Raw genomic sequence first — 18,785 nt, 5'->3', positions numbered from 1 at the left:
TTTATCCTTTAGGCAATCTCAACCCTTTTTTAACCTTAATTCTTTGTAAGGATATTCATATGCCTGTCCCAAGCATGTTTAAATTGCCCTACAGTCTTAGCCTCTACCACCTCTGATGGGAGGCTATTCCACTTATCCACTACCCTTTCTGTGAAGTAATTTTTCCTTAAAATTTCCCCTGAACCCCCCCCCCCCTCCAGTCTCAATGTATGCCCTCGAGTTCTAATACTTCTTTTACTTTGAAGAATGTTTCCCTCCTGAACTTTGTTAAGACCCTTGATATATTTGAAAGTTTCTGTCATGTCCCCCCTTTCCCTTCTCTCCTCCAAACTATACATGTTAAGATCTTTTAGCCTTTCCGGGTAAGTTTTGTGATGTAGGCCATGCACCATTTTAGTTGCCCTTCTTTGTGCACTCTCTAATGTATTTATATCCTTCTGGAGATAGGGTCTCCAGAACTGGACACAGTATTCCAGATGGGGCCGTACCAATGACCTATACAGTGGCATTATCACTTCTTTTTTCCTGCTACTGATTCCTCTCCCTATGCAACCAAGCATCTGACTTGCCTTTCTCATTGCTTGTTGCATTGCTTTCCTGCCTTCAAGTCACTTGAAATAGTGACTCCTAAATCTTTTTCCTCCTCAGTAGTTTCCATTATAGTACCCTTGATACTATATTTAGCCTTTGGGTTTTTGAGACCCAAGTGCATGATTTTACATTTTTTTAGCATTAAACTGTAGTTGCCACGTTCTTGACCATTTCTCAAGCCTACCTAGGTCATTTATCATTTGTTTTACCCCTCCCGGTGTGTCTACCCTGTTGCATATCTTTGTATCATCTGCAAAAAGGCATATCTTCCCTTCAATACCATCTGCAATGTCACCAACAAAGATATTAAAGAGAACTGGACCAAGTACAGATCCCTGGGGTACTCCACTGGTAACATTTCCCTCCATAGATTGCACTCCATTAACTACGACTGTCTGTTTCCTATCCTTTAACCAGGTTCTTATCCATTTAACGTATTTATAATCCACCCCCAGGCTTTCAAGTTTATTTAGCAGTCTGCTATGTGGGACAGTGTCAAATGCCTTACTAAAGTCTAGATATGCTACATCTACAGCTCCCCCTTGATCTATTATTTTCATCACAGAGTCAAAAAAGTCAATAAGATTTGTTTGGCATGATCTCCCACCAGTAAATCCATGCTGTTTTGGATCCTGTAAATTGTTTGATTTAAGATATTCCACTACTCTTTCTTTTAATAGTTTTTCCATTACTTTCCCTACTACTGATGTAAGGCTTACTGGTCTGTAGTTACTTGCTTCTTCCTTGCTTCCACTTTTGTGCAGTGGAACTACATTTGCTCTTTTCCAGTCCTCTGGAATAGCACCTGTATTTAGTGACTGGTTAAATAATTATGTTAAAGGTGTAACCAGCACATCTTTTAGCTCTTTGAGTATCCTTGGGTGTATCCCATCTGGTCCCATTGATTTATCCACTTTTAGTTTTGAAAGTTCTGTTAGGACCTTCTCCTCTGTAAATGTATTTTCATCTACCTTATTTTTATGAATGTCCTTGCAACTTAACTGTGGCCCCATCCCTTCTTCTGTAGTAAATACTAAGCAAAAATAATTATTTAGGTGATCTGCTATTGCCTTGTCTCCCTCCACCAAATGCTCACTCTCTGTCTTAAGTCTTATTATTCCTCCATTTGATTTTCTCCTTTCACTTATATACTTAAAAAAAGTTTTGCCCCCTTTATCTACTGACTGGGCCATTTTCTCCTCAGCTTCTGCCTTTGCACGTCTGATCACTTTCTTAGCATCCTTCCGTCTGTCCAGATACACCTCTTTGTCGTTATTATTTTGAGTCTGTTTGTATTTCCTAAAAGCCATCTTTTTTGCTTTCACACTAGTTGATACTTCTTTTGTGAACCACACTGGCTTCCTTTTCCTGGTGCTTTTCCTAACCATTTTGATACAAAGGTCTGTTGCACTTAGTATTGCACTTTTCAGTTTTTTCCACCTCTCCTGCACTCCTTCCAAGTTCCTCCAGTCTGCCAATGAATCACTTAAACATCTCCCCATTTTTGCAAAGTCAGCATTTCTAAAATCCAACACCTTTGTTTTTGTGTGACAGGAGTTGGATCCTGTCTTTATACTAAACCATACTGCTTGATGATCACTGGATCCCAGGTGCTCACCCACATATATATCAGATAGGTATTGATATGATCTGTGACATTGTGCGCTACTGGTGCGTGTTGCATAATCTGTGCCTAAATCAACCACCTCCCTCAGATTATACAAAGCGTAGAGAGCAGGCAGGGATACTGGTTTTATCTGGTGACTCTGTGAGCACAGAGAATGGGAGGCAGGTTACTGTAGGTCATTGTTGATAGCCATCTACTTTGCAGAAAGTATTTCACACAACATTGCAATCTCAAAAGAAACTAAAAATGTGCTTCCTACAAATGATAATTTTTATCTGCAGCCATTGCAAAGCAAGCTGCAGATAAAAGAAAATGTGGCCAGTATTCAAAATGAGCTTACCATTAACTATATGTCATTTAGTCAAAAATGACCACATACTTAGAATGATATGTCAGTATATTTACACATTTGTGACCCAAAGTCACAAAAACAATTTACACTTCTTTTGATATACATGAAGTACTTACAAGTAAAAAGGATTAACACCCAATTGCACCCAAATCCAAAAGAATTTTGGCAGGTTTTATTTGGTGTATAAAACCTGACGAAAGTTGGAGTTTATAAATGTATATTAATACAGAATTAGACTTCAAATACAAAGAGCAATAAATGTGGTTGTTTGTACCCACGCAAATAACAAAGAAACATAGGAATGTGGGAAGCGGAACAAAACAACCAAGAATGCTTATTCCAGCATACAAATATCTGTAAAGGACCAATACAAAGAATTAGAAAATCATGTTTAATTTGACCAATATACAGGCAAACATACTGTAGGCTTAAATGCCTCAAAAGTAGCGTTATATTCACATTTCATACAATGCTTTGTATGCAGCATTGTTAAAACATTGGTTTGTGAACCCAAGAACAATTTTTACAAACATTTTGAAAGTAATGTATAAACTACAAAATAAACACTGCTTCTTCTTAAGCAAAGAAATGATTGCTAAAAAATGTTATGTAACAAACAAAAGGTTTTTTGTGGATAATCTTAAATAATGACTTAATGTATCTTTTTGGTGGATGGCTAGGGGAGGGTGAGGAGTGCCAAAGACCAGTACCACCTCCTCTAGTACGGGCCCCATGCCTGGGTGGAGTTATTGCAGGTGAGGGGTGGGCACTGCTACTGGGCCAACGTGATGCCTCAGGGAGGCCACCAACATTTTGTTGTGCTAAGATTGATACATTTGCATTAATCTCCCTTAGTAAGTTATTTTGGCCTTCAAAGAGATGAATGATGTTTTCTTGAAAGGCCACATTTGACTAGGTTTGTGCCTCCTGGTCATTACTGAAAAACCCTGTGCGAAATTGATGTTGAGCTGCATGACATTTTCATTTAACAGCATGAAATTAACAATAAATTAACATAAAAGTACAGTCACGTTTTCACAACTATCAACAAATTTGTAACAAATGCTTCATTGATGTGTCTAACAGTCCTGATGGAATGAAGCCATGGAATTCAGGAAGTCAGTGGCAGCTTCAACACCTACTTGTGTTGTTGGCTCCTGTAAGTCAGGGCTAGGTGTCTTGGAGTTTGGACCTGTGGGGGTGTGCCAGAATACAGATGCAAAGTAAATGTCCCATCATCATCTATTTGCAGTGGGTTGTATCTTGGGGATCTTGGCTCATCTGTGTTTGAGGATAAAGAAAAACATGAGGTTAGTATGAGTGAATGGTAGAAATACAAGGGAAAACAAAGTAATATTACCAACAAGGCAAGCCATGAAAACGCACAGCAGCAATCACATCTGAATGACCCCCATTGTCCTTACCATGAGCAGAGCAGACAGACAGTTTTACTTTGTAATGGTCTGATGTTAAACGTCGGCATGCCAACAAATAAACCTGACTTTTTTTTACACTTACAAAAGGTTATGTTTTCTTTACAAAAACAAAAAAATACAAGATGGTGCACAATTTAATTTCTAAAATGGCTGTGTGGACACATATATTGTACAATTAGATTATTTTTCACTTCCAGCCTAACAGAAAATCTACTGTATGTTAGCATCAGTAAAGCAAATTGTCACAAAATACAGATTTGGTCAAAGGCAAAATAATAAACTCACAGAGCATAGAAAAGCAAAATGTCATAGGTTATCATTAGCATACTACTCACCCTGCTCTTGTTGGGCATGTGTGTCCTGGACATGGAGTGCATGAATCACTTATGGGGGTGTTAAGGCCCACAGTAGCTCTTCATACTCCAGCCATTCCTGCTGGAAGGAGGAGCAGGCGCCACTCTGCTTATTTAGCCTGGCCTCTGTGGTCACCTTATGCTTCACGTGCCATTTAATCTCACGGAAGCGCATTTTGGCCACCTCCACAGTACACTTCACTGTGCCAGAACAGTTGACATCAACCATGATTTTCTGCTATATAGACTTCTTGCGGCTACTGGTCCGGAGTAGCGATCAAAGAGGTAGTCATAATGGTGCATGACTCCCCGGACCAGGGCCACATTCTCCTCATAAGTAAAGCACACATTACGCTCACTTTTTGTCTTTCCTGCAGACACAGACACATCCTCCTCCTCCCACTCTGCGTCAGTAACAGGCTGCTGAACAGACACCTCATTCACATCCGACCCCATCCCTGAGGCCTCCTGCTCCCACTCTCCTCCTCCATGACAACAAAAAGCACTTAACACTGAAAAATTAACAAAATAATAAACCCCTCCACCATCACCTACAGTAAATCATGCATGCAATGCACTCAGACAACAGACACACACAAATAATGACAACACTTGTCATTGGCACGTGACAAAAAGAAGACAAACTTTAAAAAGGACCAAGACACAACAATATCACAAGATAACTTTAAAACCCAGGCAACAATCGCAAAATGAGCTCTTCTCTCAAATGTGCAACCACCTCAAACACACATCACCACAAAAGCCATCAATAAACATGTTGCTGCTGGATTGTGGGCGTATTTATAACAACTTGATAATGACAGTATACCATGTACATATTATGACCATTCAGAATGAGCAGTGGAAATTAGTCGCATTTTAGCTTCATATGATGCTAATTAAAGTGCGACCTGTGTACAGATTTCCAGGTGCGACTAAAGGTGCACATTGTGGCAAATTCACAAGTTTGCTGGCGTGCGATTTGGGATGCATTCTACAATTAATTTGACAGCAACTTCACATACAAAAATAAGTAAATCTCCACAAAACGCACACACCATAATGCGACACAATACACAATTGGAAGACAAAGACGCAAACGAATGCACTTGTTAGTAAATTTGCGGTGTTTGTTATGGTAATTAGGGCTGATCAGGAGCGATTTAAGGGGATTTTGCAAATCATACAAAAACGAATATTGGTAAATTTACCCCCAGAACTTTTTCCTGTGAGTCCTCATTTCCAGGATCCTCAATACAGAAGCATATAAGGAGAATTATGGTAGACTTACCATTGTTAACTCTCTTTCTGCGAGGTACACTGGGTTCCACAGGAAAACATTGTGGTGTAGAGTGGATTGTGATCCAGAGGCACCAACTGTTTAAAGCTTTAGGCCGTCCCAGGATGCATTGGGGCCTCCTCTGTAACCCCGCCTCCAGATATATCCTCAGGCAGCTCTTCCTCTAATGCTTGAACCCATGTTTCAAAACCTTTAGCAGCCCAGGAGGCAGCAATAGTGGGTCTATGTACAGCACCTGTCAGGGAGTAAATAGATTTCAGGAATCCCTACACACGCTTATCTGTTGTTGCTTTCAGTGAAGTGACAGTGGTGACAGGCAGAGTGGATGACACCACTAGGCGGGTGACATGAGAATCTACCGGCGGTGAATTTTCCCACTTGTTACATAACTCTGTAGAGAGAGGGTAGCGAGCTAAGGCCCGTTTAGAGAGCAGGAAATTCTTCCCTGGATTAGACCAGGGTTCCTGCCTGATGTCCACCAAATGGTCAGAATGGGGTAACAGATTTTTAGCCACCTTCTGCCATTTAAACATGTCAGTTTTCTTGGTGACAGTAGTAGGTTCCTCATCATCAGTGATTTGTAGGATTTGCTTAATAGCAAAAACTAAAGCAGGGACATCAATTTGGATTGCAGAATCCTCGTCAGAAACGCCTGATTCAGTGTCTGACAGGACAGTATGCACCCCCTCCTCTGCAGATGAAACATCTGAGAGATTTGTGGATTGTGAGGAGGAAGCAGTCCGCTTTAGATAATCCAGCGACACTGGAGTGACCGGAGGTAGATTTTTATCCGACCAAGGAATGAGTCAACTGCTGCAACTGGTTAGACAAGTTGTCCGTCCAAGATGGATTAACCATAGGGACTATTTGAGGCTGTAATGGTACAGGCGGTTCCACAGGGGGCGTTAGGCATTCTACTAGAGTACCCAGTAGGTTTGAGAATGCCCTCCAGGGTGGCTCCTGATTGGATACAGGAGTTGCGGATTGACTGGAGAGTGTATGACACATGGTACAAAGACCATCATACACAGCTCCCCCTCTGGTAAATCCTTGGCTCATACTCTGCATGATGCAGGAGCGTCCACAGATTTATTGCCCTTCCTGTTAGACACTGTACACAAATGCAACAGTGAGCGGTTTAGTACGATAAAGCCACATACTATGCAGAATAAACAATTTAACTGCAATGGGCACTGGTATCAACTTCCCTGCTCTGAAGAAGAGACTTGGTAGGATGCAGCACTTTGTATAACATGGTATGTGGCAGAAGTATACAGGGAGATTCTGCTCAGTGCTCCTGGAGACCTGCAGAGCTCAGAGAATGGCTGCCCAGCATCTCTCTGTGGAGGATGAGGAAGGAACAGCCCAGGTCGGGAAAACTTCTGTGAAATTACATCCTGGGATAGCTGGGGGAGGGGCCGCTGAAGAAGCGCTGACCTCCCCTATGCTGAATGTCACCACCGGTTCTCCTGGCTTGTCTGTGTCCCCAATGCCACTTTAAAGCCCTGGTGATCTAATGTGGCAGCAGGAACACTTAATGGTACGGGAGCACCTCAGTGCCACTGGTCCTCTTCCTAGACCAGCGGTAAATGGACTGCGCTATACGTGGGTCCCGCAAGTGGGAACCCGCATTACCTGTCCCACAGTGATCCAGTTGCAGTCCTGGGTGCCCCTGTGCCTCTGCTAGTGAAGGCGTATCATCAGGGGTCCCGCAAAAATCACGCACCCAGTTGTGGTGTCGTGGCCTGGTGGGGGTGCTGGAGCATCAGCGCTGGCTTCCTCTGGACTGTCAGATGCTGATTGCTTAAGAGAAAAAATAAATATTTAACATTTAAAATGTAAAAACTTGCCCCTGTTCAGTGTGACCAGCTCCATGCTGGCACTGAAAAAAACTGAAGTGCCTGAATAGGTGGCGGGGTATGAGGGAGAGGAGCCCAGTACATCCTGGGAGGCTCATAAAGCTTTATTGTTCACTACCAGTTCTGGTCTCCACATTAACCATGTGGATCCCATGGACCCCAAAGAAGAAAATGACTTTGAATGAAGGGCCACAAACGTTTTATCACAGCTCAGAATCCCCTCAACTCCATATTCTTATATGCCAAGTCGGAGTCTTACTCATGTCCTTAAACACCAGCTTAAAGCATCACTCATACCCATATATGCCAGCTCAGAGTCCACTTCATGCACTTAAATGCCAGACCAAAGCCCAGTTTTCCTTTATGAGTTGATATGTGATCCCAAAATCCCCCTATCATGAATTTATTTGCTGAGAGCCCATTCTCATGAACTTATATACCATTGCAAAGCCATCCTTAACCACTTTCCTGGCATGCGGATGTGACCACACCAGCAACTGCCTTATCTGATCTAGTCGCACACGATGCAACCAGTCAGATAAACAACAGGTGCAGCTGCAGGAAAGAGAAACTTCCCACAGCTGCCACACAAAGAGGGACCTTCCAGTCCTCTGCCTCTCTGCACCCTCCCCCAGTGTTACTGCTGTTTGGTCATAACAGCAAGACCTCCCACCCGGCAGATGAACCCCCTCCAGTGTGTACCTGGTGGTTACGAGGGTGTTAAAATGAAAGTCGCAATGGTCAAAATGTTTTTATTGTTCTGATGGTTCTGACTGATATTCCAATGTTTTCTAAACAATACATTTTTACAAAACTAATATACATATATTTTATAATTTTTTATAAATTTAAATACATACACCCAAAAAAATTCTGAGCTTTTTTTTTTTGGAGAAGAAAATATCAGTTAAGTGGTTAAGAGCCCCACCCTGTTTTTTATGTGCCAGCCCAGAGCCTCCCTCATGTTACTTACCTTAAAGAAAACATCCTCCTGACAACAGTCTCTATCTGCTTCCCCGTAGTCTTTCTCCCCCACACACACCACCACACTGACTACAGTGATTGCTGATTCAGGAGGGGATGGGCGGATTGGAGGCAGAGCTGTTGAGAGGCATTGTTACAATTGCACCCGCTCTCAGAGCTCCTTCTGAGTCAGGTGGTCATGATGTTGGTGTTATGATAGTTATCCTAACAATACAATATATTGGTTGCCACAACCATAGGCTTTGGGGCTCCTCCCACACTGGCCTTTTGGTTACGCTTCCAGTTAACACAATTTCCATTCGATGTGCCCCTCCGGTGTTGGATTGTAAATTGGACTGTTACAACAGCAAACTCCATCTTAATAATGTACAATAATAATTATTATTTAATGGTTTCTTAATAATCACAGAAACCAGGTGAAGCCAGCTCAATGATAGGACTGTAACTTTTGAAGGGACCACACAATTGCCAGGCATTCCTTCCCAATGGTTGCATAGGCTACTTCACAGGGAAGCAGTTTTCTGCTTAGGAATGCAACAGGGTGCTCCTTCCCCTGGTCATTAACCTGAGCATGGCTCCCAACCCAAAGTTAGAAACATCTGTTTGCACTACAAACCTCCATTTTAAGTTAGGGGCCTGCAGTATGGGTGTCTCAGACAGAGATGTCTTTAAAGCACTAAAGGCTTGCTCGCAAGCTTCTGTCCAGTTTACCAATTGGGGCAGCTTTTTCTTGGTTAAGTCTGTCAGTGGTTTTGCAATGGTACTGTAGTGGGGTACAAATTATGCATTACAGGCATGGTTAACCAAACCTCATCAAGCACTTACCACCTCCAGACTCCAGCAGTTTGGCCACCCATGATTTAGATGGTATCCGGTCTCTAGGTCAACCACACTTAGGTCGATGGTGTCTGCTAGGATCAGATACTGCTTCAAAAGATCATTAAAGCAGCAGGAGGCATGACACCTTCTGCTGCATTACCATAGTAGAGCTATTGCAGCTGCTTCTACGTAAGCAACAGCGAAAGTCCCTCCAACTACATTCGAATGAGGGTGTTCACTTCATTATAGGCATGCTAGATGTAACTAGAGATGAGCGGGTTCGGTTCGTCGAGATCCGAACCCCCCCGAACTTCACCTAATTTACATGGGTCCGAGGCAGCCTCGGATCTTCCCGCCGTGCTCGAACGAGGCCGAACGTCATCATCCTGCTGTCGGATTCTCGCAAGATTCGTATTCCATATAAAGAGCCTCGCGTCGCTGCCATTTTCACTCGTGCGTTGGAGATTGAACGGAGAGGACGTGGCTACATTCTCTCCCTGAAAAGCTCCATATCTGTGCTCAGAGTGCTGAAAATATCTGTGCTCAGTGTGCTGCAAATATCTACGTTCTCTGCCTGAAAAGCTCCATATCTGTGCTCAGTGTGCTGCAAATACCTACGTTCTCTGCCTTGAAAGCTCCATATCTGTGTTCAATGTGCTGCAAATATCTGTGCTCAGTGGGGACCACCAGTATATAATTATAGTAGTACAGTACAGTAGGCCATTGCTGTATCTTGCAGCTCTGTGTCAGACTCAGTTCTAGACAGTATCCTGATCATCAGTGCTCAATATCTGTGCTGCATTGCTGTGTGACCAGTATATACTATATATATATATATATATATATATATATATAATAGTAGTACAGTGCAGCATTTTGGTGACCACCAGTATAGTAGTACAGTACAGTAGTCCATTGCTGTATCTTGCAGCTCCGTGTCACTTCAAGTATCCATATCTGTGCTGCATTGTTGTGAGCCGTATATTAGTAGTACAGTGCAGCATTTTGGTGACAACAGTATATAGTTGTACAGTACAGTAGTCCATTGCTGTATCTTGCAGCTCCGTGTCACTTCAAATATCCATATCTGTGCTGCATTGTTGTGAGCAGTATATTAGTAGTACAGTGCAGCATTTTGGTGACCAAAAGTACATAGTTGTACAGTACAGTAGTCCATTGCTGTATCTTGCAGCTCCGTGTCACTTCAAGTATCCATATCTGTGCTGCATTGTTGTGAGCAGTATATTAGTAGTACAGTGCAGCATTTTGGTGACCAACAGTATATAGTTGTACAGTACAGTAGTCCATTGCTGTATCTTGCAGCTCCGTGTCACTGCAAGTATCCATATCTGTGCTGCATTGTTGTGAGCAGTATATATATAGTAGTACAGTGCAGCATTTTGGTGACCAACAGTATATAGTTGTACAGTACAGTAGGCCATTGCTATTGATATAATAATATTACTGGCATATAATTCCAAACATTAAAAAATGGAGAACAAAAATGTGGAGGGTGAAACAGGGAAAGATCAAGATCCACTTCCACCTAGTGCTGAAGCTGCTGCCACTAGTCATGGCAGAGACGATTCAATGCCATCAACGTCGTCTGCCAAGGCCGATGCCCAATGTCATAGTTGAGAGCATGTAAAATCCAAAAAACAAAAGTTCAGTAAAATGACCCAAAAATCTAAATTAAAAGCGTCTGAGAAGCGTACACTTGCCAATATGCCATTTACGACACGGAGTGGCAAGGAATGGCTGAGGCCCTGGCCTATGTTCATGGCTAGTGGTTCAGCTTCACATGAGGATGGAAGCACTCATCCTCCCGCTAGAAAACTGAAAAGAGTTAAGATGGCAAAAGCCCAGCAAAGAACTGTGCGTTCTTCTAAATCACAAATCCCCAAGGAGAGTCTAATTGTGTCGGCGGTTGTGATGCCTGACACAACACTGGACGGGAAGAGGTGGCTCCTTCCACCATTTGCACGCCCCCTGCAAGTGCTGGAAGGAGCACCCACAGTCCAGTTCCTGATAGTCAAATTAAAGATGCCACTGTTGAAGTACACCAGGATGAGGATATGGGTGTTGCTGGCACTGAGGAGGAAATTGACAAGGAGGATTCTGATGGTGAGGTGGTTTGTTTAACTCAGGCACCCGGGGAGACACCTGTTGTCCGTGGGATGAATATGGCCATTGACATGCCTGGTCAAATTACAAAAAAAATCACCTCTTCGGTGTGGAATTATTTTAACAGAAAGGCGGACAACAGGTGTCAAGCCGTGTGTGTTACGTTCCTGATGCTCAGAACTAGAAAGATGTTGCGAAGTGAGTCCAGAGCACCAGGACGTGACGCTGAAATAGGGAGGGAACGGGAATAGCCCCTAGCACCCTACCTCCGTTGTTTTACCCGTGTGGTCAGTTCACGCCTGAGTGACTATGGTTTCTTGGGCCCACGGCAGCCACGTTTGAAGGGCGGATTAGGTCTGCCCAACTCCAATGCCCCCAGGTCTTAGAGTGAGACAAAGCATGAACCGATAGAGGATAATAACAAGGGGACCTCTAACTAAAGCAAACAGAAGCTAGGGGCTACTAACTACCCTAAAACTAAATATATGTGCGGCACGCCGCCAAAGGAAAAGAACAACAAAAGATATCACTGTCCACTCCCCCACATGGCACCGCCGAGTTCCGGGGAGGACAGTGAAAAGCGGAAACCTCCGCAAAAACCACCAATACAAAAAGTACCAAAAGGACTAAGCGGCCTAGGCCGCAACACGCGGCAGAAGCCGCTACTCACGAAACCGGGAGAGAACCCCAACAAACGAGAACCCCCAGATGACTGCAACAGGATCACTTGAACAGGAAGGATTCCCAGGACCGGCTTCAGAACTCCAGGACTCAGGAGCACAGGGAGCAGGATCGACCAGATACAGCTGACCAGGAACAGACGTTACAAGGCAGGAACAGCATACAGGAAGCTATCACCGGCGTCTGTGCCAGGTAGTGAGGGAGAATATAACAGGGAGCCCTCCAATAGCTGCAGCGAAGCTTAATTAGTAATGTCGTGCAGCTGCCCTGCTGCACGACCAGAGCTAACAGGTGTATTGATTGATAGGAAGCAACGGGGAACGCGGTTCATCTGTGGCGTCCCCGTTGCTAAGGGTCCGGCGGCTACGCGCGCACGGCATCCCAGCGTTGCCAGGGACCCGGCGGCTCAGCGCGCATGGCATCCTGGCGTTGCCAGGGACCCGGCGGCTCAGCGTGCACGGCGTCCTGGCGTTGCTAGGCGCCGGGCGGGCAGGAAGGGAGGTGCGGCGGCCGTGAGCGTCGCTCGGGAGCAGACCGAGCGGCGCCGCGGACCGCGGCACCTAACAGTACCCCCCCTTGAGGAGGGGTTAAAGTACCCCTAAAGCCGGGTTTCTGAGGAAATTCCTGAAAGAATAATCTCTTAAGTTTAGGGGCATGTAGATCCTTATCCAGGACCCAAGACCTTTCTTCTGGGCCATAGCCTTTCCAGTGAACCAAAAAATAAAGCCGGCCCCGAGAAACTTTGGAATCTAAAACCTTCTCCACCAAGAACTCTTGTTGCCCCTGAACATCCACCGGAGGTCTTCCCTGGGAAGTCTTCGGAGGGAATCTCCTGGAAGAAAAATACTGCTTCAGAAGGGAACAGTGAAAAGTATTGCCAATTTTGAGTGATTTAGGCAAGCGTAGCCGAAAAGCAACTGGGTTGACCTTCTTAATGATAAGGAACGGTCCAATAAATTTGGGTCCCAATCTAGCCGAGGGTTTTCGGAGCTTGATGTTGCGGGTTGACAACCACACCTTATCTCCCACCTTAAAAGTGCATGGGCGTCGGAACCTATCAGAAATTTTTTTTTCTCGGAAGGCAGCCTTCTTAAGGGCAAGGTGCACCTTTTTCCAAATCATTCTGAGATGGGAAGTTAAGGTCAACGAGGAGACTGGAAAATGAGGGTAAAAAGAATTGGCTCTAGGATGACAGCCCAAGACCGAAAAGAATGGGGACTCCTTGGTGGAAGAATGACAAGAGTTATTATAGGCAAACTCGGCCAAAGGAAGAATTCAGACCAATCATTCTGAAGTTTGGCCGAATATAGCCGTAAATACTGTTTTAACGACTGATTAACACGTTCAGTTTGTCCGTTAGACTGCGGATGGTACCCAGATGTTAAAGAGAGTTTCATATTTAATGAGGCACAAAAACGTTTCCAGAAACGGGCGATGAATTGCGGTCCCCGATCAGAGACAATATCCCTGGGTAAACCATGGAGCCTGAACACATGGCGGAGAAATAAAACTGCCAACCCTTGAGCAGAGGGTAATCGGGGGAGAGCAATGAAGTGGGCCATCTTACTAAAACGGTCTACTACCACCCAAATGACTCGAAATCCAGCTGAAAGAGGAAGGTCCACCACGAAATCCATGGATATATGTGACCATGGCCTGAGAGGAATGGCTAAAGGTATGAGTTGCCCGACCGGCAACGATCGAGATACCTTGTACTGAGCACAAACCTGACAGGAACGGACAAATTCCCTTACATCTTTAGAAAGATTAGGCCACCACACTGAGCGAGAGATTAACTCCAAGGTCTTAGTGATACCCGGATGACCAGAAACCTTATTATCATGAAACTCAGCTAGAACAGTGCCTCTCAGAAATTCAGGGACGAAAAGACGATCTGCAGGAGTGACTTTGGGAGCCTGCTGCTGAAGCTGGACTAGCTGTGTAAATAAATCCTGTGTGAGGCCAGCCCGGATGACAGACGATGGAACTATGGGGGTAGTAGCCAGGTGGTTGTTGTGAACCGGAAGAAAACAACGTGACAGGGCATCAGCTTTTGTATTCTTGGAACCGGGCCTGAAGGTGATAATAAACCTGAAACGAGTAAAAAAACAACGCCCAACGTGCCTGTCGAGCATTAAGCCGTTTTGCTGACTCAATATACTGCAGGTTCTTGTGGTCAGTAAACACCGTAATGGTATGCCTAGCTCCTTCCAGCCAATGCCTCCACTCCTCGAAAGCCCATTTAACTGCCAACAATTCTCGATTACCAACATCATAGTTGGATTCTGCGGAGGAGAATTTCCTGGACATGAAGGCACATGGGTGTAATTCCTGAGACTCCGGGTCTTCCTGAGAAAGGATAGCCCCCACTCCAACCTCTGAGGCATCTACCTCGACAATAAAGGGGAGCTCCGGGTTAGGGTGTCTGAGCACTGGAGCTGAGACAAAGGCCTGCTTTAAGGCCAGAAAGGCAGACTTGGCTTCAGGCGACCAATTGGAAGGGTCCGCTCCTTTTTTAGTCAATGCTACTATAGGAGCAACCAAATCAGAGAAGGTATGAATAAAACGCCTATAGTAATTTGCAAACCCTAAAAAGCGCTGAATTGCTTTTAAGTTCGTGGGTTGTGCCCAATTTAGGATGGCCTGGAGATTTTTGGTTCCATGAAAAACCCCTTAGGAGAAATAATATACCCCAGGAAGGACACTTCTGTGATGTGGAAATCACATTTCTCCAGTTTGGCGTATAAATGATTTTCCCGTAACTTCTGAAGGACCAGTCGCACATGGGTAATATGTTGTTCTAAAGACTCGGAGTAAATCAAAATGTCGTCTAAATAAACGACCACGAACTTTCCTAGAAAGTCGCGAAGGACGTCGTTAATGAGATCTTGAAATATAGCAGGAGCATTTGACAGCCCAAACGGCATCACCAGGTATTCATAATGTCCCGACTGTGTGCTGAAAGCCGTCTTCCACTCATCCCCAGATTTAATTCGGATGAGATTGTAAGCCTCTCTAAGATCGATCTTGGAAAAGATAACGGCAGTCCGGAGCTGATCAAATAGTACTGAAATCAGTGGCAAGGGGTAGGTGTTTTTAACAGAGATTTTATTCAAAGCCCGAAAATCAATACATGGTCTGAGCGACCCATCTTTTTTCTCAACAAAAAAGAACCCTGCACTCAATGGAGATTTCGAGGGCCTAATGAAGCCTTTTTTAGGCTCTCCTGTACATAATCATTCATTGCCGTAGTTTCCGGCCCAGACAGGGCACATAGTCTCCCCTTAGGTAAAGAGGCACCGGGAACTAAGTCAATAGCGCAGTCATAGGACCGATGAGGAGGCAGAATATCCGCATTACCCTTGGAGAAAACGTCGGCAAAGTTCTGATATTCCAAAGGAATAAGTTCTGGGGTGACTGCCGCAACCCGAACTGGACGGGAAATACATTCCTTAACACAAAAGGGACCCCATCGGGAAATCTCCCCAGACTGCCAATCTATGGTGGGATTATGAAAGGCAAGCCAGGGGTGACCCAGAACTACGGGAACAGCCGGACAATGGGTAAGGTAAAATTCGATTTTCTCTGAATGTAGGGCCCCCACTGTCAGTTGTACTGGAGGTGTGCGGTGAGTGATTACCCCGTTAGAAAGCGGACCACCATCCAAGCCGTGCATGGTGATACGTTTATCCATAGGTATCTGTGGAACGCCCAAAGCCTGAGCCCAACCAAGATCCATGAAATTTCCCGCAGCTCCACTGTCGACGAAGGCCGACACCAACGAACTGAGGCTGCCAAAGGAAATTTTTACAGGAACTAATAAGGAATCATTAGAGGAGATTAACTGCAGACCCAAGTGAACCCCCTCACTATTCACTTGGTCAGAGCGTTTCCCTGCTTATTCGGGCAATTACGTGCGATATGTCCCTTGCCACCACAATACAAGCAAAGACCAGAATTTAGCCTTCTGGTTCTTTCCTCTGGGGACAGCCGGGAGAGACCCATTTGCATGGGCTCCTCGACGTCCTCAGGGAAAGTATACACACATGGACTAGGCCTAAAACTAGCTCCTCTTTCAGCCCTCTGCTCCCGGAGACGACGATCAATTTTAATAGCAAGCTCCATGAGTTTGTCTAGAGTCTCTGGAGCGGGGTACTGAAGGAGACTGTCTTTAATAACTTCAGACAAACCGAGGCGAAACTGACTGCGCAGGGCCGGGTCATTCCAGCCACAGTCGTTCGACCAACGGCGAAACTCGGTACAATACGCCTCTGCTGGATTTTTCCCTTGCTTAAGTGCACGCAGGTGGCTCTCTGCCGACGCTTCTCTATCAGGGTCATCATACAAAAGGCCTAAGGACTTAAAAAAGGCATCTACAAATAGCAAGGCAACATCATCGGCTTTTAGCCCAAAAGCCTAGGTTTGTGGATCGCCTTGTAGTAATGACATCACAATCCCGACCCGTTGAGACTCAGTACCAGAGGATCGGGGCCTTAAACGAAAATAAAGCCTACAAGCTTCCTTGAAATTAAAAAAATCCTTTCGGTTACCCGAAAAACGGTCAGGTAGATGCATCTTTGATTCTGGAATCATACTCGGGGAGGCTCGCAAAAGATCTTCCTGCGATCTCACTCGAAGAGTAAGATTCTGAACCATCTGAGTTAGTTCCTGAATCTGGTTGGCCAAAAGCTGGCTGGGATTCGGTCCTAATACTGCCGGATTCATGAGGCCGAATTTCAAAGCCAACCAAATACAAATAACTTTTTTTTTTTGTGTGTGTGTTTTTGGGCCGGTGATAATGTTACGTTCCTGATGCTCAGAACTAGAAAGATGTTGCGAAGTGAGTCCAGAGCACCAGGACGTGACGCTGAAATAGGGAGGGAACGGGAATAGCCCCTAGCACCCTACCTCCGTTGTTTTACCCGTGTGGTCAGTTCACGCCTGAGTGACTATGGTTTCTTGGGCCCACGGCAGCCGCGTTTGAAGGGCGGATTAGGTCTGCCCAACTCCGATGCCCCCAGGTCTTAGAGTGAGACAAAGCGTGAACTGAGACAGGATAATAACAAGGGGACCTCTAACTAAAGCAAACAGAAGCTAGGGGCTACTAACTACCCTAAAACTAAATATATGTGCGGCACGCCGCCAAAGGAAAAGAACAACAAAAGATATCACTGTCCACTCCCCCACACGGCACCGCCGAGTTCCGGGGAGGACAGTGAAAAGCGGAAACCTCCGCAAAACCCACCAATACAAAAAGTACCAAAAGGACTAAGCGGCCTAGGCCGCAACACGCGGCAGAAGCCGCTACTCACGAAACCGGGAGAGAACCCCAACAAACGAGAACCCCCAGATGACTGCAACAGGTTCACTTGAACAGGAAGGATTCCCAGGACCGGCTTCAGAACTCCAGGACTCAGGAGCACAGGGAGCAGGATCGACCAGATACAGCTGACCAGGAACAGACGTTACAAGGCAGGAACAGCATACAGGAAGCTATCACCGGCGTCTGTGCCAGGTAGTGAGGGAGAATATAACAGGGAGCCCTCCAATAGCTGCAGCGAAGCTTAATTAGTAATGTCGTGCAGCTGCCCTGCTGCACGACCAGAGCTAACAGGTGTATTGATTGATAGGAAGCAACGGGGAACGCGGTTCGTCTGTGGCGTCCCCGTTGCTAAGGGTCCGGCGGCTACGCGCGCACGGCGTCCCAGCGTTGCCAGGGACCCGGCGGCTACGCGCGCACGGCGTCCTGGCGTTGCCAGGGACCCAGCGGCTCAGCGCGCACGGCGTCCTGGCGTTGCTAGGCGCCGGGCAGGCAGGAAGGGAGGTGCGGCGGCCGTGAGCATCGCTCGGAAGCAGACCGAGCGGCGCCGCGGACCGCGGCACCTAACAGTGTGTTGCCTTTGTCAAGCTGTAATAAGTAGGGGTAAGGACGTTAACCACCTAGGAACATCCTCCCTTATACGTCACCTGGAGCGCATTCATCAGAAGTCATTGACAAGTTCAAAAACTTTGGGTGACAGCGGAAGCAGTCCACTGACAACTAAATCCCTTCCTCTTGTAACCAAGCTCCTGCAAACCACACCGCCAACTCCCTCAGTGTCAATTTCCTCATTAGACATGAAAAACAATAGTCCTGCAGGCCATGTCACTGGCAAGTCTGACGAGTCCTCTCCTGACTGGGATTCCTCCGATTGATCCTTGAGTGTAACGCCTACTGCTGCTGGTGCTGCTGCTGTTGCTGCTGGGAGTCGATCGTCATCCCAGAGGGGAAGTCGGAAGACCACTTGTACTACTTCCAGTAAGCAATTGACTGTCCAACAGTCATTTGCGAGGAAGATGAAATATCACAGCAGTCATCCTGTTGCAAAGCGGATAACTCAGGCCTTGGCTCAAATTCCTGAACACATTTAATATATTGGTGTTAAAAAGATAAGATTAAGATAAAATTAAAATTAAGCTAACAAATCTCACATGAGAATATAGATAATGTCCATTGACAAATGGGGATAAGGAAAAAAATTGACTATATACTGCTGTTTTTTTTTTTTGCAACACCTTATGACCGTGTTCCTGATAGATTAGTCAGATTCCCACATGAGGACTTAATGATGTCAAAATGTCCAATGTTACCAGCCTTGTGTTCCTATATGAGGATCCAT

The 18,785-nt window shown here is 45.3% G+C and overlaps 1 long non-coding RNA gene across 1 annotated transcript in view; it reads right to left on the bottom strand.

The window, feature by feature from the left end:
- Positions 1–2,947: 2,947 nt before the first annotated feature.
- The window catches only part of LOC134945033 (uncharacterized), a 70,545-nt gene continuing 54,707 nt past the window's right edge, over positions 2,948–18,785 (bottom strand). The window contains exon 2 of the long non-coding RNA XR_010182030.1: positions 2,948–3,851. This is a non-coding gene — a long non-coding RNA (uncharacterized LOC134945033). The remainder of the gene's footprint in view (positions 3,852–18,785) is intronic.

This window comes from Pseudophryne corroboree, chromosome 7 (genome assembly GCF_028390025.1).
Source record: "Pseudophryne corroboree isolate aPseCor3 chromosome 7, aPseCor3.hap2, whole genome shotgun sequence".
NCBI lineage: Eukaryota > Metazoa > Chordata > Amphibia > Anura > Myobatrachidae > Pseudophryne > Pseudophryne corroboree.
This window is presented reverse-complemented; position numbering and strand designations above follow the sequence as displayed.